A 25,530-nucleotide genomic window follows, 5' to 3' on the forward strand; every position below is an offset into this window, starting at 1 on the left:
CCCAAAATCAAGGTCGACCGTATTCATACCATCAATTTCCTAAGCAAGATGCTTTCCGTAAAAAGTGGTTGCATGCGATTCGTAGGCAAGACCTACGTAATAAAAATATGACTCCTAATATCAAAGTCTGCTCGAAACATTTTACAGTTGAAGATTATGTCATTACTGAAACTGGTAAGTAAGCTAATTAGTACTAATTAAGAAATCATCATCATCATCATCATCTGTTTACCCTCCAGGTTCGGTTTTTCCCTCGGACTTAGCGAGGAATCCCACCTCTACCGCCTCAAGGGCAGTGTCCTGGAGCTTCAGACTCTTGGTCGGGGGATACAACTGGGGAGTATGACCAGTACCTCGCCCAGGCGGCCTCACCTGCTATGCTGAACAGGGGCCTTGTGGAGGGATGGGAAGAGTGGAAGGGATAGGCAAGGAAGAGGGAAGGAAGCGGCCGTGGCCTTAAGTTAGGTACCATCCCGGCATTCGCCTGGAGGAGAAGTGGGAAACCACGGAAAACCACTTCCAGGATGGCTGAGGTGGGAATCGAACCCACCTCTACTCAGTTGACCTCCCGAGGCTGAGTGGACCCCGTTCCAGCCCTCGTACCACTTTTCAAATTTCGTGAAAGAGCCGGGAATCGAACCCGGGCCTCCGGGGGTGGCAGCTAATCACGCTAACCACTACACCACAGAGGCGGACCTAATTAAGAAATAATTTTATAATAAGGTAGTACATTCTGAAAAGTTAATATGACCTATTTCAATAATTTTGGGCGAAAGACGAAGACTTAAGGAGAACGCTGTACCTTCGATATTGTCATGGTATGGCACCGGTACCTTGGAAATAACTCCGAGAGCAAGAAGATATAGAAGTAGAAAAACAGCCATAACACCGTGTGCGGTACGGTACCCTGAATCACACAGTGACCTATAATTTGACACTGGAGCACCATCATTTTCAGACTTCCTGAACATTACTTCCAAATTTGAAATTTTTATACCGGTATTTGTCAGATGGTCCGAAACAATATCCTGAAACTCGTGCGCTACACGGAAATGAAGTTCCGTCGTACTGGATGTAGCCCCAGGCACTGCTGTCACACCAATGTCGTGCCTTATGTACGCCTATAACCGGCAAAGAAAAGAAAAAATACCGTATTAGGAATGTTTTCAAAATGCTATTTGTACTTTAAGAATTCAATCTTAACAAAAACGCTAAAAGAAGGAGTCGCTGCATTTATTCCTTACTGGTAACTTTCAATCAACTCTTGCATTTTTCCGGATACTTTTCGCCCCTTATCTTCAATTCTGCTTCCAAATCCGCAATCGTCATTGCACCTATACCATTTCCCGTCTTGTTGAAAACATTAGCAGAATATGGTAACTCCATTTTAATTCATTTAAAGCAAAAGTTTCGTTTTGATGATCGCAAATGTAGGAATACTCCATATAAGTCTCATATAAAACAATCGAGCAGCGGAAAGCGCATGCCGGGTAATACCATTACGCTGCCTAGCGGATAAGTTTTGCGTGATACATCCCTATTAAAAATCTCATTGCTCAGAATTGTTGGATGCATACGGGCAATGTGGCTATAGAAAACAATTCTCCTTCTGCGAATGGTGTCTGTGATCTTTTCTACACGTGTGTATAGTTCATGATTATGTCGTCTTCTAAATTCACCATTGTCTTTGATTGGCCCTAGTATTTTCCTTAAGATCTGCCCTTATTTTCTTTCTAATTTCTCGATCAGAAAAAGGCATTTTGCAGCCTATAAAGGCTTCGGTCGTATTACTGTCCACGAATGTCCTCTCTTGGCGTTAATGGATATAGATTATTATTATTATTATTATTATTATTATTATTATTATTATTATTATTATTATTATTTACTCAGTTTACCGTCAAGGGTTGGTTTTTCCATCGAACTCAGTGCGGGATCCCACCTCCACCGCCCCAAAGGCAGTGTCCTTGAGCGTGAGACATTTGGTCGGGGATAAAACTGGGAAGGAGCACTAGTACTTCGTCCAGGTGACCTCACCTACTAGGCTGAACAGGGGTCTTGTGGGTAATGGGAAGATTGGAAGGGATAGACATGGAAATGGAAGGACGCGGCCGTGACCTTAGGTTATGTACAATCCCGGCGTTTGCCTGGGGAAGAAGTGAGAAACACGGGAATCCACTTCGAGGATGGCTGAGTGTGGAATCGAACTCCCTCTAGTCAGCTGACCTGCGGAGGCTGAGTCTACCCCGTTCCAGTCCTCGTACCACTTTTCAAATTTCGTGGCAGAGCCGAGAATCGAACCCGGGCCTCTGGGGGTGGCAGCTAATCACACTAACCACTACACCACAGAGGCGGGCATTATTATTTTAATGCCCATGGGTCACGGATGTGGGATGATGTAGGAAGAGGGTGCAACTCGGTGTTGGAGCATAGTCTATACTTGTCGAATAACACCAAGGAGTCTGCTCAAGGCTTAACGTCACCATCCGACAGACGAATCACCATCAACAGCGTCATATGACCTCACTCCATATGAACACTGAGGAGAGATTTGGATTTATATCAAGGTTTTTGGCACGCAACCTAGTGATTATAAATTGTATACAACCAACCCTCCTACCCTGCCGGCCAACATTCTGAATGTGATACTTTTCCCTACCAACTGGACTCGAACCAGTAACCTCGGTGTGATACCATATAATCTTAAGACGTGCACTTATTACAATGTGTCCAAGTGACACCACCCGAGGCAAAATACACAGCAGTACTGTAGTTCTGATGGTAGCTGGTTGGCATTATTGAGCTATTTTCAAGTCTTCACAAACACTTACTATTTAATGAGTCATTTCCTGCAAAACACGACTACGATACCAAACACATGAGTCAGCAGAGCGAAACATTCTTATTGCAGACGGACATTGCTGAACAAAAAGTTGACATCCTTTAAACATGGTCTTTAAAACTTAGGAAAAACACTGTCTTATTCTTGTAGGTTTCGACTTACAATTAGCCTTGCAACTCTACAATCGGGAAGCGGAGGGGCTTGTCTCCACTACCGGCTGTTCTGAAAATGGTTTTACGTAGTTTTCCATTCTCCTATAATAATAATACGTATGACCTCCGGACAGGCCTGGTGCAGGTCTTTTTCTAGTAGACGGCCTATTAGATGTCCTACGTGTGTGTGAAGATGAGGGCCCTGCCTAGGATGATTTCTAATGTTGAATACGCCACACACACCCAACCCCCGAGCCACTGGAATTAACCAATTAAGGTTAAAAACCCCGAGCCGGCCGGGAATCGAACTCGGGACCCTCTGAACCGAAGGCCAGCACGCTGACCATTCAGCCAGCGACTCGGTTCCATTCTCCTCCACTAAGGCGAATGCCGGGAGAGTTCTTATTTTTGGCCTGGTTAACAAACCACCTCACTTCAACTGCAAATCACATTACCGAGGCAACTCTCCCTGGAAAGAGAGCTGGTGTTACCATCTTAAGAGACCCACCATACCCTGGTCGGTACTAAACAAAAGCTTTCAACCCCATCTCTTTACGAAATATGAGGAAAAGCGAGACGTTTCGATCGATCTCTCCGTACTCTTAGTGTTGTTTTAAACGCGGTTTTGGGATTAGTGCTGAGTCACTATGAACTTTGAGTATAACAGCTAAGTGTTGCAACGACACTCCAGACAATGCTTAGATCTCCGCCAACTACATCTAATTGCTCGCTTGCAAACTTTCTTTTTCTTAATATGTTTACCCTCCAGGGTTGGTTTTTACCTGCGGCTCAGCAAGGGATCCCACTTCTATCGCCTCAAGAGCAGTGTCCTGGAGCGTGAGATATATGGTCGGGGGATACAACTAGGGAGGAGGGTCAGTACCTCGCCCAGGTGGCCTCACCTGATATACTGAACAGGGGCCTTGTGAGGGATGGGAAGATTGGAAGGGATGAGCAAGGAACAGGGAAAGAAGCGGCTGTGGCCCTTAAGTTAGGTACCATCCCGGCATTTGCCTGGAGGAGAAGTGGGAAACCACGGAAAACCACTTCGAGGATGGCTGAGGTGGGAATCGAATCCTCCTCTACTCAGTTGACCTCACGAGGCTGAGTGGGCCCCGTTCAAGCCCACGTACCACTTTTCAAATTTCGTGGCAGAACCGGGAATCGAACCCGGGCGGCCTACTGGGGTGGCAGCTAATCACACTAACCACTACATCACAGAGGCGGACTCGCTTGCAAGCTCGCGACAAATATGATGGTAGTCTATTATTATTATTATTATTATTATTATTATTATTATTATTATTATTATTATTATTATTATTATTATTATTATTATTATTATTTAGTCTTTCTTTCTTTCCTTCTTTCTTCGTTATGCTCAATTTAAAGATCACGTTTAAATTTGTTACCTTGGTCTAACGGCTTCATCTCCCAAAATCTCTTCATGAATTCGCTGTGGTCTTTTTAGTTTTTTGAACGAATCTGTGATTTGCAACCATAATTCCAAAGACTTAACGATTTTTATAGTATCGTCTATAGCATTTATTTCTTGTAAATCCAGGTTGTTTATTTATTTATTTATTTATTTATTTATTTATTTATTTATTTATTTATTTATTTATTTATTTATTTATTTATTTATTTATTTATTCATTCATTCATTCATATAGCACTTTTACAGAGCTCGTTGTACAATTACTTCAATTTTGCTACATTCCTTCTTCTCCTCCACCCACTTTTGTTTCCTCCTTTCTGATCTCTCTTTCCAGAGCTCGTCTATGTTATGTGGCTGTTTTTCCTTTCATTTTTTGAATTTTGTCCCTAAATACTAGATCAGTAGCATCATCTCCTCACTGTGCACCTTTTTCCCGTAAATAAGAGCTTGAGAAAATCTCTTATTAAGTGAACCCTGATCTACAGTACTCCGCAGTCTAGAATTAAAATCTTTGAGCTGGCCGGAAAAAACCCAGGACCTTGGATAAGAGAGAGGCACGCTACCTCTATACCGAAAGGCTGGATAATAATAACAATTAGATAAGTATTATATTTAAGAGGTCTAGAATACCTTTCATTTCCCGTGGGGGCTTTTACCTGTTCCTCTGTCGGGCGTGTCCCAGGTGGCGGATAGGGGGCTCGCAGGATTTGTCTCGAGAGTCCGAGGGAAATAAAATACCTCTCGCGGACCAAAAACAGGTACAGCCAGAAAACATCTTGAGGCAATATGATTGTTACTAGCCCAAGCCAAGGCTTGGAAGTGGAAGCCTCGCCCACACATGCTAGAGAGGGATCCAAGGTCCCTCCACATGGGCGATATGGTGGTTCAGGTGAAGTGGGGCTGGTAGATTGAGGTGGAAGCTCTCTGTGGGACCGTGGAACCAACACATCACTTTGCCTTGCGTAGCCTGGACAAATCGTAGGTCGGGAATAGGACGATCTCAACCTAGGGGCAATCTCATGGCTGTAAACTCAGCCGTGAGAATGCCAAGTGGGAACCACAATGACTACTGAAGGTGGAACAAACTTGGCTGGATTCGAACCAGGGGCGAACTGCTGGATGGACGACTGAGGGGCGTGGATCCTGCTACAGAGAGCCTGAGTTGCGGAAGGCATGTGTCTGGCTGATGCCTCATCACGAATGGTGAGAACGTCGCTCAGGTCCCTAGAAGAGGCAAAAACCCTAAATTAAATGAAACATGGGACCTCCAAAAATGTTTTTCAATTACATCAAGAGAAGCTGCAGAAGCTCTAGAAGAGCAGAACCAAGAGCAAGCCCAAGAAGAGTTAATGAAGACAGAAGTCAAAGTACAGGCTACAGCCAGAAAAAAACAAGATAGGCCAACAAAAGCTCCAGAAGAGCAGACTGCTAGTACAAGCACAACTGGGAAGTCCTTAGAGAAAGACCTGAAAATCTCTGCATCCAAAATCAATAAGATGCACATTGACAGACCACCTCGCAACAGTGCCTACTACAAGGAGAGAAAGACAGCGATGAAAGAAGAAAAAATAGCTGCTGGTACGTGGACGGAGAAGAAGCCAACTAACAGAGGTCGGCAAGGGGCTACTCACGACAACGCCCAAAATGCCAAAATCGGAGAATAGTGTGCCATCAAGTTCGGCTGTCAAACAACCCAATAAGAGGCAGAAATAAGAGCGATTCATGCCCTTCTCGTAAAGATTAGCTGCAACTAAGGTAGCAATACTATCTAAATCACTTCCAGATCGGAAACTAAAGGAGGAAGACGTGACAGAACTATAATCTGTTTTGATAGCGCAAATGAAACTGCTATCAGACAGATGTCTTCCAGGATTCCTCAAGTCTCGAAGGCTGGAAAGTGATGCAATGACGCTGATTAGCGTGAATCCAGACACTAAAACGTGGCTGGAACAGACAGTGGTCAATTGCAACCCTTGTTAAGGATACAATTTGGAGGTTATAGAAGCAAAACAAGATGTTGAATACAACAAAGGTCATCACCAAGTTTCGACCTCCTTTTGAGAAGATGAAATTTGAAGAAGTACTTGTCAGAATCCATCAGCATGATAACAAACTTCAGACGAAAGAGTGGAGGGTGCTGAATGCGACAACAACTTACACCAAAGGAAGGAGAGTTGTTTTGACACTTAACGAAAGAGACTGCGAAGAGCTCAAAAAGAGTTAATAAAGATGGTGTTGAAAGTTCTTCAAGCCAACTTACAACTTAAAAAAGCGGCCGAAGCCAATTTCGTCAGAAGATACAAGGCTGGAGCCATCGACGTAGCTCTTATCCAAGGGCCGTGGGTGGTTAAGGACAAAGTAGCAGGACTGGCGTAATCTGGAAGTACGATGAAATATCGGAAATGCCTAGAACATGCCTTCTTGTGAGCAGAAGACTAAATTGCCCAGTGTTTCAGGAAAACTGTTCAAGGGACTTCATAGCAGCCAAGATAAAACTTGGAAACTGGGAAGGGCCTAGAGAAATTATTATAGTCTCAGCGTACCTTCCATATTACTCAACAAATCCGCCACCATCGGAAGAAGTTGAGAAACTAGCTTGCATGCAGAAAGGGAAAGAGGAACATCTAGTCGTTGGTACAGATGCAAATCCTCACCACACGGCGTGGGACAGTACAAACTGCAATTCTAAAAGCGAGTTTTTACTAGAGTTTATAATTCGAGAAGAGTTGATAATGTTAAACCTAGGTAATGAACCTACATATTGAACCCGACAGGGGCATGATCCAAGGACCTTAGGTTGATATCGATCTCCGTAATTACGCACGCAATGCTATTAAAGGGAAAGAATGCAGAAAATGATTAATATTCATATCATTAATAGAGGTCATACCGAAACTAATTAATATTCATACCATTGAGATGGATAAATTGTGTATTTTAAAATTATTCTACGAGATTTCTTTGTCTGCGATTTATTGCGCAGTATTATCCTTTGTGTAGCGGGGGCCCTGCAGATGAAGCCAAGCCAACTTAGACCCGGGAGGGGTTACGAATGGGGATTCCCTGTGACATCACTCGAGAGAAGACATCCCTCCTCAAGACTCACAGAATGAGGGGAAACTAACTTTTTCGAAACGGAATATAGAAGCCATCTTGGAATCGGACTGGCCAACTTAATTACCTACGAGGTAGAAAATTAATAAAACTCGAATTAGGGGCTCATCTCCCGATTTAAAAGGGATAAATGTTACTGGGACATTTATTTAGAGTGTTTAATGTCCTCTTCCGTGATAACTTTCAGCAGAAGAAAGAATACTGTGTTGTTTCTGCGTGGAAAAGTACTGTGGCCATCTGGTTAGTCTCATGACACGTCCTCGACGGAGGGACTTCACCCCGTGTGGTAGGGGAAGCAGAACATATTTTAATTAATTTAAAGAGATTCACCGAAGGATAATTGAGTGGTTATGTCTCAATCGCACCAACTAGATACTGGTCACCGGTCACCCGCACTATTTTACCTCGAGTACGCCGGGAATAGGCGCTACGCAAATTAGTGGAAGGGGTATCGCTCCCTAGTAAAAACTACTGCAGGAAGGGACAAGAGTCAGTCTGGACTGGTGGCTTACATACGGCGAAGCTATGTGCATTCGAGCTTCCAGCGATCTTTTGTTTGAGTGAATTTAAATTTAATTTACAAGTGAAATCGCGTACTGTGCGTAAATATTGCAGAGATTGGATAGACGCGATGCTAGTGTCTAAACTTTAAAGATCAGGGACGTGTCGCGAACATTAAATATAATTTGTAATAATATTATTATTATTACTACGGCGCTACTGTGTCGAGTAGTAACAAAGGTACGCGGAATCCGATACTGAACCGCGGATTGCGGAGTGAGGTCCGATATCGTGGCTGGACGTTCACACTGAATGTAACTAAACAAATCTTGGAATAAATAGTGACGTATTGTGTGCCTCAGGAATACTGCCAGCGGTTTCGTCAACCTAGAACAATGGACTCCCGGTTGGAAAGAAGAATGGTGCCTCCAGTAACTGCTTTGGTGCCTATGGGTCAGCACTAAACCAGCAATGGACTTCCTGAGCTGACAACGGGTCATCGAGTGATGGAGATGAGTATCAATCATATTTAATATGACGTAATCAGATTGGGCGGGGAACAGTTATCATTACCTGACGCCATAATGTTAGAGATTGTAACTCTAGATGTAGATGTGCTACCATGATACACGTAGCTTCTATTTACTTTATTTAATTAGTAACACGTCTGAGCAATCAATTGTAAATAAAGGGGTAATACGATAAGTTTGCATGCAGTAGTAGATTGACTTAATCATTTTATTTGGGGAAACTTGTAATTATTGATGCGTCAGGAAACCAATTTTTAGTAATTCAGAGTAATTCAAGTTAGGCTGTAGTTAGTCCAGCGTTGATAATGCATGGCTGGTAAATAGTGTAATTTTATTCCGTGAGCACCCAGAACTACGAGATATAACTTCGGAACTGACACCATAGGCCTCCACTGACATATATTTAGATAGGAAGTGTACGATTTTAATTGGCAGGCTTATCACAATTTAAGTGCAAATTGAGGAATATTTAATTCATAATTGTATTACCGTGTGACGATTTTATCAGAAATCACAATTTAGATATGGATTAATTACACCGTTATTACGAGGAAGTTAATTATGATCACGCAGTATGGTCTAATTTCCAGGTAAGTCGTGTAGGGAGATAGTGTAATGATGAACCCAATAATAATAATAATAATAATAATAATAATAATAATAATAATAATAATAATAATAATAATAAATTGTAGTTATGGTAATCATGCAAGTATTGGTATCATAGAAACCGGTGTCGCGTCGCGGGATCATGATATTGTAAACAAATGTGTGTGTTGAATTGAAGTGAAGTATTGAGAGCCGATGTAATTTTGTTTAATGAACAATGAAGCTCAGTTTATTAGTGAACGATCCCCGAGATGGGGTGTTTTGTTAAGAAAGGTCGTTATGCCTGTGAAGGCCGAGGCCATTGACCACCCGCCGTGCAGGGGCTGGGGCAGTTGACCTAGTGAGGAGAAGTGTTGGTTTTTTTTGTATGCTCGTCCGCTCGTATAAGGGGGAGCCTTGAGTTAAAGAGAACGAGGGCCGGAAGAATCGCCTAATAATGGAATATTCAACACGCCAGAATGATGTAGTCGCTAATAAATGACACGGCGATTGTTACCAGTACTTGTTAGTTTACTGTCATTACAAACTTGAGTATAATGTAGCTTAGGGTTTTCAGAGTCCCACCTCCATCCCAAGGGGTGTCAGTTCAGTTCCCGACAGCGGCATTGGTACCCCAATGCTCAACCGAAGGCTGGATGTCTCACGTGTTTACTGTATATAATTTGTGTTCTCTGAATGTTTATGTATCTTGTTGTGATTATAATTGAGTTGCCGATGGTGCTGACCATCGGGGTGGTGAATTTTTTACAAGTGAGGGTCGGTTCAAACCCGGGCGTTTGTTCCACATTTTATGAGTTCCTTCTTGGTACTTCGTTGGGGAATGGTTGTGTGTTTAGTATAGGGATTGCTCAGATTCGTTGCATGCATGTTAATCCTATTGGTCAATGATATCACATAGCCTCAGTGTCTATGATAAGTGTTTTTCCGTTCGAATCTCGTCATAATGGATCGCTCTGCGATAGATAATACTCGGATCCATCACATACGACTAAAAGTCGATAACAAACAACAACAATTGATAATAATCCATGTAATTCATTTGTATATAAATGCGTCATTACCATCATCATCATTAAGGCCTAATAAACCACTTGTATTAATCTAAACTTTAACCCGAATGTGTTCTCATTGTAATTAGGTATGATCTGTCTCCTACCCTGTATGCCTTTAAGCTAAGTCTAGTTAAGCGCCTATTTGTTTTATTCCAACCCGTTAACGCCCTGTAGATATCATGCCGGAGCCATTATGTGTAGGGACGGGTGCAATATATAAATAAGAAACGTAAAAAATAATAGATATCATATTGGGTGCTATGGATATTGGAAACTCTTTTACGGGTTGGAAGGTGCTGGAGGAGGCATCTTTTGCAAACCACCAGCATATCCAATTTGCGATAGATGTCAGACAATGTGATACTTCAATGTATAGAGATCCAAAAAGAATGAACTGGAACCGATACAGAGACGTTCTAGGACAACTTGTACAAAAGTTCAAACAAATGTGAGGAGATGAAAGGAATTGAATGAAGTGGTGGGACAATTGGAAGAGGCCATCCTAACCTCATACCATGACCACAGTCCTTTCAGAGTGAAGAAAAACACCGAAAATGTTAGATGGTGGAATAATAATCTAGCCAAAATGAATAAAGAGGTTAAAGCACTGTACAAAATATCATAGGAAACTCACTGAGTATAACACTGATATACGGAAAGCCAAAAGAAAATCTTGGAGACAGTTATGTTGAAAAGTGGAATCACACTCTGAAGCAGCAGGGCTCCAGAATGTTCTACACACAGTACATATTAACCAGGTAGGAATGCTGGAAACACCGGGTGGAACATAGGAAAAGAGAGGCTGGAGATATTGCCATTTCCCTGAGGCTGAGTAGGTGATTGCGGAAGAAACGTTTGAAACATTTAGCAGTGCTCGATGAGTGGACTGGAACTGTGCCAACCGATTAATAAAACCTAATCAATAAGGTGTTCAAATAGCACATTTCAGCCAATAATGGCACCAGGACCGGATGAGATACGGTACTTTCAATACTCCTACAGGAAGGAAGGGAGATACTTATCAAGGCCTTGACGAATCTTTTCAGAGCTAGCCTAGCTCATGGTCTGAATCTAAGGCGGTATTTATACCAATGCCAGGAAGAGTGAACTATACTCAAGCCAAAGCTTACAGAACATTATGTTTTAATTCCTTCATGCTGAAAGCAATGGAGAAAATATATCCGGAAAAGAGTGCAACTGAGCTCAACCGTACATGAAAATCAGTTTGCTTACAGACCTGATAGATCCACTGAGCCTGCACTCCATCAAATGGTTTGCAAACTAGAGGAAAGCCTAGAGCACAAAGAAATTGGTCTGGTGCCATTTCGAGATATAGAAAGGGCCTCCTGCAGTACATTCTGTAACTCAATGATTAAGGCCGTTGAAGAGAGTAAGGTGAGCAAAACTGTTGCGAAATGCATTACATCCATGTTAGATGGCAGAATAATAAAGGCAACTCTGTTTGAAGAGACGCTAATGGTAAGAGCTACCCAAGGCTGTGCACAGGGAGGAGTCCTGCCTTCTCCTCTGTGGAATCTTGTGTTCAACAAAATCATATACGTGCTCAATGAACAGGGATATTATACACAAGGATACGCAGGTGACCTGGTAATTATAGTGAAAGGTAAGGATATTAGCGTCCAGTGGCGAAGCGTGAACTAAGTAAGGGGGTAGACAGAGATTTCTTTTATTTAAACTGTTTTAATCATATTATTATATGGAATTTTGTTTTCGACGCATACATCTGTATTCAGTATTATATTAATGACTCTGAAAATAAGACAAACCTTATAACAACCTATAACCCTACGTGCACTTGCTTTATTTTTAAATATAGACGAAATAGGCCGCGGGAGTTGTCAAATAACAACGTACTTTTAGAATAAAAATAGCAATATATTTCATTATTATGTAGATTTAATAAGAGAAATAAGAAATAAATAGTTGTTCGTACAAGTCACCTTAAACAATATTCTTGTAAATGAGTTTAATCCGCCTGTCCTTCATTTCGGCAAATATATCTATTACTCTCGTCTTGAAGTCAGGCGTCTTGCTTAGATTCCACAGAAATTTCTTCTCTATAGCTAGAGTTCCCAAGTTAGACAGTCTCTGGTTGGTCATCCAATTCCTTAAATACGTTTTAATTCATTTGAATGCACTCATTTCACTAAAAACTGACTTTAACGGAATATTCAGCATCAAGTTAAGCAATTTTTTCCGAATGCGTACTCTGGAGTACCTTATCAAGACTGGAAGCCAATAGTTATTGGGGTTATAATACCGCAACTAATATCGGCGGGCAAGAAAATGCACGTACTTGAATGGTTTTGATGCTGTCATTCATTTATTAGGTGTAAGTTTACTATACTTCGTATTTAAATATTATTAATTTATTTTTAGACGTGTCTTATAATAAAGTAAATGCAAATTAATAACATTAAAAGCACGTCTAAGATGGTAGCCAATAAGAGCACCTTTATAAGAGAGATCCAAATACTAGCCAATGAGAGCAAGAAGAGACGCTGGTAAGTCTGTCTACTGGGCGGAGACATCTCGCTATAGGAAAGTCCTAGTTCCACAGCCAGCACCTACAGATAGCGTTAGTGTTGCTCTATCTGAAAACTTTGAAAATCTAAGGGAAAATACACAGAATGGACAGCGTCTACTTTCGCCTACATGCTTCGTGTAACTAACGCGAGTCTTAGCATTGCCGAAGTGAGAGGAAAATAAGCGGGGAATACAATAATGTCACGAATCTGGAAATATGTAATGTTCTATAAAGTAATTGAATTAACTAGACAATATTTCTTTCACAAAATGTTAAGGGTATACGCTGTCTACCCTGTCTCCCCTGACGCTTCGCCCCTGTTAGCGTCATCGACGACCTCAGGCAAAGACCATTCTGCGTTATGGAAAACAGGTGTGTGGAAGAACAACTCTCAGTTAATCGAAGCAAGATGACTCTAGTCCATTTTACAAGGAAGAAGAAATTAGAGGGAGCGAGAAAACTGAAGCTCTTTGGGCAAGAAATCAATTTCGATGAACAGGCTGTAGACTTAAGAAGTTAACCTGGAATCCACATATAGAAAGAAGTATAACCCGGGCCAAGAACCTAATGTATGCAAGTACAGTAGGAGAAAAGTCGGGAAGAAGACATGGAGTCCAAATCCGGTAATGGCAATGTGGGTTTACACAATGATCATTAGACCGCTGATGACCTATGCAGCACGCCGAAAGAAGCCTTGAACACTCTACTAGACCTCCCTTCACTAAATACATATATAGAGGGACAAGCTATAATGAGTTCCTACAGATTGGAGCAAACTGAATGTTGCAAAGGTAAAAGGACCAATTTTGGACACTGTAAAGTTAACTGTGTTATAACAAGGGAAGTTTTATGCATGCTATCTGATTATATGATCCCAAGGTATATCTTCAAAAAAACATTTCAGACCCAGATAATTCACAAAGAAGAATGGGACATCAACAAGTGGAGATCTGGTGATAAAAATGTAGTGTGGTGGACAGATGGCTCAAGGACTGAAAAAGGAACAGGAGGAGGGATCAACGAGGACAGACCTGAGAGGTCAATCCAAATGAACCTGGGCGGACACACTACAGTTTTTCAAACTGAAGTGGTAGCCATTGCCGGGTGACTTGAGGAAAACAAGGAAATGAAATACAGAAATATGAACATTATCATCATTACGGTATTCAAGCAGATATTAAAGCGTTTGAGGCTGTTCGAATCTCATCTAAAAATGTCTGATATTGCCACTCTCTTCTCCTGAAGGTCTCGGGGGTACAATGTGGGACTGCTCAATGGGCACTGCCATCTTTAAAAAAATTATGGGTACCGTTGCATGCAGGAATTGAAGGGCATGAGAAGGCAGATACACTGACCAAAAATGGATCAGAGGCACCTTTTGTGGGCCGAGAACCAGTAAGTGGGATCTCATTTGGACTACCCCGCAATTACATAGGTAAATGGATACAAAAGAAGAAATTGAAAAACTGGAAAAATGCTCCAGGGTGCAGTCTTGCGAAAAAAGAAAAAAAAACTAATACAAAGTCCAAACAAGAAGCATACAAAAGAACTGCTGAGGTTTAGCAGAGAAAATATATGATGTGTGGTGGGATTGCTCACTGGCCACTGCCATTTTAAAACGCATCCACATAGAATTGGAGTAAGTAGGGACAATATTTAAGACGCAGTCAAACAGAGGAATCTACGCAACACATACTCTCTGAATGTGAGGCCATGGGAAGATTTAGAATCTCTACTGTGGGCTTTCCTGGTGAAGAAAGGGAAAAGTCCTTGAAGATCCAGTAAGCACAATCTGCAGCTTCATGAAGGGAGCAGGTATAAGTAGGGGGGAATAAAGGTCAACACATGGTAGCAAAAGTTCTTAAGAGGTCGACGCTTAAATAAGGAACTGTAAAGAGGCCCCATTAAAACAAGAAGCAGAAGAATAAGAAAAGAAGAAGTCTTTCATTTTCTCATTTTCTTACAATTCATGAGCTTTACCATTCTTTTTTGTATACACGATTTTTTTTCGATTTATCGGAACTCTTTCTTCTCCCTGTGGTGATGTCAAAGAATTCATTATCGGCCTCCTCTCCCCCCCCCCCCCCGCCACTGCATATCGTTAGAAGCCGCTAAGAGGGGAACAACCAAAGAATCCTTACTCGCTCTTTCGTCGTTTAGGCACTAAAACGTACCCATGATTCTATGCTTTATCGTATAGCAGAGTGGAGAAAAAATACTCGCGCAACTTCTTTTTTAAGTGATTATAAACCAAGTTTCTGTGATCCACCCCAAATATTCCGCCCTAGGACTGCTGCAGCAATTTTCTAACCCATAATAACAAACGAATATTTCCTTGTATAATTTTCTGCATTATTAGTTTCTTTACACGTAGGCAAGTCAATAAGTATCTGCAATTTTGTTCTCATTGTCTTTAGGTTGGCTCCATGGCGTAGTGTGCTCACCAGCCGCTAGATGGCACCGTTGTCTACGTCTGTGGTAGGGTTCAATGTTATTAGTAGGGCTCGGATCATCATCATCTTCATCTGTTTACCCTCCAGGTTCGGTTTTTCCCTCGGACTCAGAGAGGGAACCCACCTCTACCGCCTCAAGGGCAGTGTCCTGGAGCTTCAGACTCGTGGTCGGGGATACAACTGGGGAGTATGACCAGTACCTCGCCCAGGCGGCCTCACCTGCTATGGTGAACAGGGGCCTTGTAGGGGGATGGGAAGATTGGAAGGGATAGGCAAGGATGAGGGAAGGAAGCGGCCGTGGCCTTAAGTTAGGTACCATCCCGGCATTCGCCTGGAGGTGAAGTGGGAAACCACGGAAAACCACTTCGAGGATGGCTGAGGTGGGAATCGAACCCACCTCTACTCAGTTGACCTCCCGAGGCTGAGTGGACCCCGTTCCAGCCCTCGTACCACTTTTCAAATTTCGTGGCAGAGCCGGGAATCGAACCCGGTGGCAGCTAATCACGCTAACCACTACACCACAGAGGCGGCTAGGGCTCGGATGCTTAGGAAAAGTTATATTTTTTCTTTGTGTCTATTTTCTTGCTTGATTGGATTTTGGTACAAATCAGGTGACTATGGTCTCAACTAAGGGACCATTTAAAATGCATATGTTGGCTATTCCTTGTCCTAAGGTCATATTTTTAGCTATTTTCGTAGAAACGTCATATTTCGGCGGTTTGATGACAGCTGTAGCTGTGCAAAATCATCTTCAACTTACCGAATGCGAACGAGTGTTCGCAGAACATGAATCTTGCCATACACTTCAATTCCAGCCGCAGAGAAGAATGAAAAACGTATGTGAGTTTGCACTATAGGCCCTGCCGCCCTACCGTGATGTACTGAAGTACATCTACTTAATTGGTTTCGTGGTACTCAATTTCAACTTTAATGCATTTGAATAATATTAATGACATCTGGGCTGAAACTATCCAAAATATTTTCTAATTTCTAGTTTTCGCATATTTCAAACCATCAATGCAGGTTGCAAACATATCATCATCATCATCATCATCATCATCATCATCTGTTTACCCTCCAGGGTCGGCTTTTCTCTCGGATACAGCGAGGGATCCCACCTCTACCGCCTCAAGGGCAGTGTCCTGGAGCTTCAGACTCTTGGTCGGGGATACAACTGGGGAGAATGACCAGTACCTCGCCCAGGCGGCCTCACCTGCTATGCTGAACAGGGGCCTTGTGGAGGGATAGGCAAGGAAGAGGGAAGGAAGAGGCCGTGGCCTTATGTTAGGTACCATCCCGGCATTCGCCAAGATGGCTGAGGTGGGAATCGAACCCACCTCTACTCAGCTTTCATACCACTTTTCAAATTTCGTGGCAGAGCCGGGAATCGAACCCGGGCTTCCGGGGGTGGCAGCTAATCACCCTAACCACTACACCACAGAGGCGGTATTTTAAACATATAATCTTAGCAAACATATAGGTATTATTCACAAATGTTTGATAAGTGAATCAAGGACAATTGACTAAGATTAACTGATAAACATGCATATTCAGAAAAGCAATATGAAAATAAGAATAAATACAAATGTGTATCAAAGAAATTGCTGTTTCGATTTATAATTTCTTTTAAAATGGCCATATTTAGAGTAATCATTTTCGGATCATATTTTGTAATTTTTGCGTCATATTTTGTCACTTTTGAGGCCATATTTGGCCGCCTTTGTGGTCATATTTGGTTGTTTATTTGGGCTATTTTTAGGTCTTAAACATGCGAGCCCTAGTTATCAGATTATTACAGTTTGCGCTGTTGCAACGCAAGATGGCCGCGCCACTTTCTGTTTGCACCAAGGAAGAACAGCGTGTTTTTTTTTTTTTTTTTTTGTGGTCTGAGGGTGTACCAGGAGCGGAAATTCATAGAAGACTTTCAGCACAAGTGTTTACCTGTGGATTGAACAGTGGATTCACGAGCGTGAAGGATACCGCCACCCACACGCCTCACAATCTTCAGATGCTGAGTTTCGAGGTGTTGGAGTATCCTGCGTACAGCCCCGTCGGATTACCATCTGGTTTGGCCCACTTAAAATGCTCTAAGAGGTCGATTCAGCTCCGATCAACAGGTGAAGCGGTGCATACGTGGCTTGCTGCGGAACCAAACACCATTTTTGCAGAGGGTATCAGGAAGCTTGTGAAACGGTGGACCATGTGCATTGAAAAGCAGGGTGACTATCTTCAAATACAGTAGAGACTATACGCGACACTCAGCGAGATATCGAGGGACAGCTATTAGAGCTCTCTCTAGCGGATTGACCTAAGAACTACTGATTCTGTCATAAGAGCACGTGTATTTGTGTGTGAAATTTTGGTGTTATTTATGCGTTTTCAGTGAGTTGACGTAATTAAATAGTAGCGTGTGTCATTCCTTGACATCTCCTCTCAACATGAGGGGAGAGGTATGTGCTGTGTTTGGCTCCAGTAACTATGAAGTAGAGAAGAATGCGCGGTCTTTCTTCTGTTTCCCTCGTGACAAGAAAATGTAAGTAATATTGTGTTTCCATATATATTCTTCCAGTGACAAAGAGACTTTTATAGTACTTCATAATCTTCTGACCTGCTCGACCCATATTTTAACTGGCTTAACATATAATACGCATATTTTATTGTATAGTGCAGCAGTTAACCTTCAATACCGACGTGTTGTTGTAGGTGAGATCTGTGGGTTGGATTTAATTCAGGAAAATACAGATGCATATGAGTGTGGCTGGTTGTGTTCCAAGTTACCCCATTTGGAATGCCGTAATGCGTTGTCAAGCACTGAAGAAAATATGGGTGATTTAAGAAATGTACATATTTTGTTGAAACAATATGATGATGCAAATTTGCTTTACCCTAATGTAATGGCATTATGGCAAGTATTGGTTATAGGGAAAGTTTGAATGTTTTTGAGGCTAAATTTATAGATTTTTTTCTGTTAGCAGGCTTCAAATTAAAAGGAAAATTGTCCACCTCTTAAATGTAAATCCATTGAATCATGTGTGTAAGGAATGTGCCGATACTTTTGTTGACAAATGTTTTAATATGACGATACAATGCTTTTAAATGAGAAAAAAGAAAAATCTGGCCGTGAACGTTCAGGCAGGAATTCTAAAGCTAAAAAATAATGCATAAATGAAAGGTCAAGCCCTTTCACAGCAGTCCATTTCACATCTTGATTATATGTCTAATTTCAGTCTTTAAATAATAATCTGTTAAATAATTCTTCATTCATTTATCCAGAATTGCTTTAGCAACTTTGAAGTTAATATCTTAGTAACACTTTCTTTCTAGACGTAATTTATTTATCCATTTCAGTATATACATTTCCAATGATATTTGAATTTAGCACGAATTTTCAGGTCAAGCCACTAGGAGCGCCACTTGCGACTTGTCTCCCATTTTAACAAGGCTAAATCCGGAAGTGTCGCGTATTGTCTATTGTATTTGCTATCTTGAAAAATGATGTCAATAAAAAGTGTGTAATCTTTTGTTAATACACTATAAAAATTGATTGCCGATACTTATGGACTTTCCCTCGTACATTAAGTAGCTTCCCTACCAAAACTCCGTCGAAATGTTACAATAAAAGCACCATCCATCCTAAATACAGTATACATTTCCTCATTATCTTCCTCCATGGAAGTTAAATTACAAACCGTCTAGACAATCAAGTTCTGCTAGTTGTAACTTGATTATCGTGTTATCGCGTTCAATGACGTCCGTCTCGTCACGATGGATAATAATACCTATGAAGTCATTCCGGTGTATGTAGGAAACACGTTCAGAGCGGGTAAAAAGAGAGTGATGAAGTGTACAAACAACACATGAAGATGCAAAACTTTGTGGTAACAAACTAAAATATTGCAAGTACAATGAGCGAACTTGTGCTTTAAGTACCGATACGTAAATGAAGTTACAAAGATTATAGTTATAGGATTAATTGTCAGGTTTCGGTGATTTGGAGAACTTAAGGTGCACTGGTGAGTACTGTCAATGATCCACCATACTAACCCTATTTATTCAGTTTATTTCTCCATTGTCGACCAAACTATTGTGAACTCGAGTTAGGGGGTTGTTCATGAAATAACAAATTGGCCTACAGAAAATTAAATAAAACCATTATTTCCTCATTTCAATTCACATTAGTTCATGTAGGTTTGGAATTTATATTTTTAATGGCAGGTGGAAAGCAAAATGTGTCCGGTTTTGAACGTATTTCAACCATTACTTGGAGTAAGCTTTAACAGCTTCATTTGCGATAAAAATGTTAACAAAATTCGCAAATGTCTTATTTTAAATGTCCTTATGTATAAAAGTGTATATTAATTACTCTTACCAATCTATTGATGTGAATTTTTGTATCTGATATAGTATATGATTTATTCTAGCTGAGGATGTCCGTTAGGGGAAGAAACATGTACTAGATTTAATAAATTATATATGTATTGAATAGGCGAACCGCTTAAATATAATATTTAACCCTCAAACACACGCGTATGGGGTGGAATCCACCCCAAGTCATTTTATTTCTTAGTGAATTGTACAAATACCTTTTCTGTGCTCTCCCCGCTCTTGTACATTTCTGGCTGGATCCCTGCAGAAAGAGTTATTCGTACATAATATATCTTAAAATCTCCAATTAATACAGTAATTCGTATTTTACAATACAATGATATGCGGGGTGGAAAGCACCCCGACGCGTGTGTCTGCGTCCTAAGATTTGGCGCGTGTGCTTGAGGGTTAAGTTATTCTTAAAATTTTGCTACTTCATCGTATTTCAACCATGCGTCAAATATAGGAAATGGTTTCTCAAAAACACGTTATCTGATCGAATCCAAATTTTAATCTTCTCTCTATAACTCAAAGAGTCTGTCTGTTCCTTATACAAATCCGTACCATTCCACCAATCTTAAACAAATTTTGTAATTAATTATTAATTATTGCTCCACAGTAGGGTGACAATTGTAATCTGCTTAAAATATCTGCCCTACTGTCGGAAGCTAATTGTAATATAAATAAAATATAATATTTCTTTCTTTCTTTCTTTCTTTCTTTCTTTCTTTCTTTCTTTCTTAAAACATTTACCATCCAGGGTTGGTTTTTTACCTCGGAATCAGCGAGGGATCCCACCTCTACCATCTCAAGGGCAGTGCCCTGGAGTGTGAGACTTTGGGTTGGGGATACAACTGGGGAGGAGAGCCAGTGCCTCGCCTGGAGTGTGAGACTTTGGGTTGGGGATACAACTGGGGAGGAGAGCCAGTGCCTCGCCCAAGCGGCTTCACCTGCTATTCTGAACAGGGGCCTTGTGGGGGATGGGCAGATTGGACGGGATAGACAAGGAAGAGGGAAGGAAGCGGCCGTGGCGTTAAGTTAGGTACCATCCGGCATTTGTCTGGAGGAGAATTGGGAAACCACGGAAAACCACTTCGAGGAAGGCTGAGGTGGGAATCGAACCCACCTCTACACAGTTGACCTCCCGAGGCTGAGTGGAACCCGTTCCAGCCCTCGTACCACTTTTCAAATTTCGTGGCAGAGTCGGGAAGACCTGGCATGTTTAAGTAAAATGTGTTAGCTTTTTAGTATTCTATCACCTCCACTTGGTCCGAAACAGATCCTGCGTAATGACATTTGTTCTAATTTTTTCGAAAACGAATGCGTATTGACTAATCCCTTATACACGAGTTACTGTTGAGTGTCGCCTCACAGGAACACTGAAGCTCCTTGAAATCGGTTGGACGCAGGGTGTGGCCTCTCCTTGTTAGACTAGCCCAGGGTCCTCTTTCGTGAGATATCAAATAGCACGTTATAGGAGCCCGCAGTTGTCTCATTTACAACAATGCGATCAGGCGTGCTTCTGCGTGCAGGTATCCCATTTATAGCAACGCGATCGGACGTGTTTATGTGTTCTATCGGAGATATGATGATGCAGTTTTATCTCCCTACCCTGAGGGAGTGAGGCGGGCCACCTATTTTTTTTTTTTTTTGCTAGGGGCTTTACGTCGCACCGACACAGATAGGTCTTATGGCGACGATGGGATAGGAAAGGCCTAGGAGTTGGAAGGAAGCGGCCGTGGCCTTAATTAAGGTACAGCCCCAGCATTTGCCTGGTGTGAAAATGGGAAACCACGGAAAACCATTTTCAGGGCTGCCGATAGTGGGATTCGAACCTACTATCTCCCGGATGCAAGCTCACAGCCGCGCGCCTCTACGCTCACGGCCAACTCGCCCGGTTCGGGCCACCTAGAGGGTAACGCCCTCTCTCTGGCCAAGTGATGCGGGCGGGTTGGGGAGATGTACTGGGGTAGGGAGGTGGGTAAAGGATCTGAGAAATGAGGGAGATGGAAGGCCATTGGGCTACTACAACTAAAATGTTTTCATTCCTCCACTGAAGTGGGAGGCGGGCCTCTTAGACGGTGACTCCGTCTCTCAGGCCGGGGCATCTGTTACGGTGAAAAAGATGCTCCGAGAAGGTGATGGGGTTGACAACCGTGGTCTACACTAGGAACTGTCCCGGCATTCGCCTTAGTGCAGAAGAATGGAAAACTACGGGAAACTATTCTCAGGACAGCCGACAGTTGGGGCCAGCCGTGAGGTCGAGCCCTGTACCGTGTCCCGAATACAGAGGCGTAGAGCCACGGTAGAGCCGTGGCCACCCTTCCTCTGCTCGGTTGGCCTGTCAGAGTGCAGAGCTGTTGGACCACGGTCCAGCAGTGACCACTTATAGGTCGAGACCCACTCTGCATCAACCGACGCATTGCGCTAAGTTTTATTTGAACTGTCTATCGGACAGCTTCATACTGCTCATTTAACTATCTTTTCTCCGTCATACGCATTAATGTATGTCTAGGAGTTTTATTCTGTGTTGTCAAAGTTCATTGCCTCAGTCTTTTTTGATCATCTTCTCTCTATTAGCTGAGATGTCTAGTTTTTGCTAGTTGTTTTACGTCCCACGTGGGACAGGAAAGGGCTAAGAGTGGGAAGGAAACGGCCGTGGCTTTAATTAAGGTACAGCCCCAGCATTTGCCTAGTGTGAAAATGGGAAACCACGGAAAACCATTTTCAAGGCTGCCGGCAGTGGGGTTCGAACCTACTATCTCCCGAATACTGGATACTGGCCGCACTTAAGCGACTGCAGCCCTCGTACCCGGACCTCCAGGGGTGGCAGCTAATCATGTTAACCACTACACCACAGAGGCGGCAATTACTTCGTATAACCCTTATTATTATAGTAACTTTTTAGAAGGCAGGGTACAGTACATGCAGTAGTGAAAAAGGAAACATACCTCCGTAAACACCTTTAGAAAGAAATCGTTAGTCTCTTCTGTTTGTTACTGTTAACCTTTCCTCCCTTCACGTTCAAACTTCTCGTCAATACCACGCAACCGAGACTCGTAAACGGAGCTTATTATCCGCGACTTAGGGGGTTGCTTTCGAACGAGACCGGTAATTAATTCACTCCCGAGAAACAGTAGGCTTCACTGATTTTCCTATCACTGGAAGTTTTAGTTCTTCGGTTCCCGTCAGTTTAGCTCCCAGCATCACTGTAACCCTTTCTGTACTTGTTAATTGTTCCTCACAAACCACGAATGCCGTATCGCGCAGTTAATGTTGCACAGAATTCGAGGGATCGGTAGATGCATAATGGGTCTTGACCCATAAGTGGTCACGGCTGGTCCGCGGTCCAACATCTCTGCGTTGACTGGCGGTACTGTGTCTCTACGCATCTGCATTCGGGAGACGGGACAGGGCTGGACCTCATGGTTGGCCCTAACCGTCGGCTGTCCTGAGAATGGTTTTCCGTGGTTTTCCATTCTCCTACACTAAGGCGAATTACGGGGACAGTTCCTAGAATAGGCCACGGCCGCCGACCCCCTTACCTACGTGCATCTCCTTCACCGTAAGAAATCTACCGGTCTGAGAGACAATGTTACCGTCTAAGAGGCCCGCCTCCCCTTTCAGGGGAGGAGTGGCAACATTTTAGAAGTAGTAAATTCGAGTCACAGAGTATTTTTTGCTTCAAGGGAGGAAATGTTTCGAGTAATACAGAAATACATACTCGTGAAGAAGAGAAAAAAAGGCCGGGAAATTTAAGTTACTTCGAGATACTGAAAAATTCCAGTAATGGAGTTTTGAGATATCGAGGCTCGACTGTATTCGTCTGTCCGGCTTCTTGCCTGAAAGATGCGTTCAGTGGGTCCCAGACTGGATTTTCGGCTGTTTCCGTGTTTTATGTGCTTCTGATTTTCCTTCTTTTCTTAATCTGTTTACCCTCCAGGGTTGGTTTTTCCCTCGGACTGAGCCAGGGATCCCACCTCTACCGCCTCAAGGGCAGTGTCCTGGAGCGTAAGACATTGGGTCGGGGAGGATGACCAGTACCTCGCCCAGGTGGCCTCACCTGCTGTGCTGAACAGGATCCTTGTTCGGGGATGGGAAGATTGGAAGGGATAGACAAGGAAGAGGGAAGGAAGCGGCCGTGGCTTTAAGTGAAGTACCATCCCGCTATGTGCCTGGAGGAGAAGTGGGAAACCACGGAAAACACTTACAGGATGGCTAAGGTGGAAATCGAACCCACTTCTACTCAGCTGACCTCCCGAGGCAGAGTGGACACCGTTCCAGCCCTCATATCACTTTTCAAAATTTAGTGGCAGAGCCTGGAATCGAACCCGGACCTCCGGGGGTGGCAGTTAATCACACTAACCACTACACCACAGAGGCAGTCTCCTTTTTTAAAGAAGATACTGTACGTTGCACCGACACAGATAGGTCTTATGGCGACGATGGGATAAGAAAAGTAGAAAAGTATAGAAGTGTGAGGGAAGCAATCGTGGCCTTAACTAAGGTACCGTCCCAGCATTTGCCTAGTGTTTAATACAACACCTATTTATTTACATACACCGCACTGCCAACCACTACAAAATCGCAATAGTGGATATAAGTGAAACGAAGGGTATCTGGCAGTACAGATGGGCTCGATCCACATATGCTTGTAGTCATATGCTTTTTCATTCATTCTCTTAAAAAATGCGTTCGACGAGGATGGGATTCGAACCCACGCGTGCAGAGCACATTGGATTAGCAGTCCAACGCCTTAACCACTCGGCCACCTCGTCGCTTCTCGTTAACGGGGACGTGATACCACAGCAACGGAAAATAGCAGCATGACCTTAATTAAGTCCCAGCATTTGACTGATGTGGAAACAACGAAACCCATCATTTCTCAAATACAAGACTATAGCTAAACGAGACACATCCCAGAACGAACTCACTAACTCGGTCTCGAGTAAGACATGAAAACCGCGAGAGAAATGTCATTAAAAATCATTATAAAACTTCTTTCCTTCTTAATCTGTCCCCCCACCCCAGGGTTGGTATATTCCCTCGACTCAGCAAGGGGTCCCATCTCTACTGCCTCAAGGGCAGGGTTCGGGAGCGTGAGATATTGGGTCGGGGGATAAAACTGGGGAGGAGGACCAGTTCCTCGTCTAGGCAGCCGCATCTGTAATGGTGAACAGGGGCCTTGTGGGGGAATGGGATTCGAAGGGATAGACAAGGAAGAGGGAAGGCAGTGGCCGTGGCCTTAAATTAGGAACCATCCCGGCATTTGCCCGGAGGAGAAGTGGGAAACCACGGAAAACTACTTCGAGGATAGCTGAGGTTCGAACCCACCTTTACTCAGTTGATCTCCCGAGGCTAAGTGGACGCCGTTCCAGCCCTCGTACCACTTTTCAAATTTCGTGGCAGAGCCCGGAATCGAACCCGGGCCTCCCGGGGTGGAAGCTAATCACGCTAACCACTACACCACAGAGGCGGACCATTATAAAACTTCAAAGAGTAATAGCTGGGATGTAAAAACGACGACGATCTAGAACGAATTGTTAGCTATGAGTTGACCTACAGAACTGGGAGACGATAGCGTGGGATAGTGTCAGAAGGCGGAAGCTAGGAAGAGGTCAAGGTTCATCCTGGAATGTTGTGCCGTAGAAGAAGAAAGCCAAGAACTTTCCTCATGAGCTATTCATGTCATCAAGGTTAAGTATGGCTCATAAGAGTTAGACCGGAAATGATCAGTATTAGCATTCAACGTCGATTCTCTATAGCAGGGACGTCCTTTCGTGTATAATACACTGTGTCTGAATGAAGAATATCGTTCTGGGATGACTATATTACAGCTAAAGGAGGAGATTCCCCAAGGCTTTCTTCCTTTCATAATCTGTTTACTCTCCGGGGTCGGTTTTTCCCACGGACTCGTCGTCCGACT

The 25,530-nt window shown here is 42.9% G+C and overlaps 1 non-coding gene across 1 annotated transcript; it reads right to left on the minus strand.

Moving 5' to 3' along the window:
* Window positions 1-24,300: 24,300 nt before the first annotated feature.
* TRNAS-GCU (transfer RNA serine (anticodon GCU)) lies at window positions 24,301-24,382 on the minus strand. Its single transcript has one exon. It is a non-coding gene; the product is annotated as a tRNA-Ser (tRNA).
* Between the last annotated feature and the right edge of the window lie 1,148 nt (window positions 24,383-25,530).

This window comes from Anabrus simplex, chromosome 3, assembly GCF_040414725.1.
Source record: "Anabrus simplex isolate iqAnaSimp1 chromosome 3, ASM4041472v1, whole genome shotgun sequence".
NCBI classification, from domain to species: Eukaryota; Metazoa; Arthropoda; class Insecta; order Orthoptera; family Tettigoniidae; genus Anabrus; species Anabrus simplex.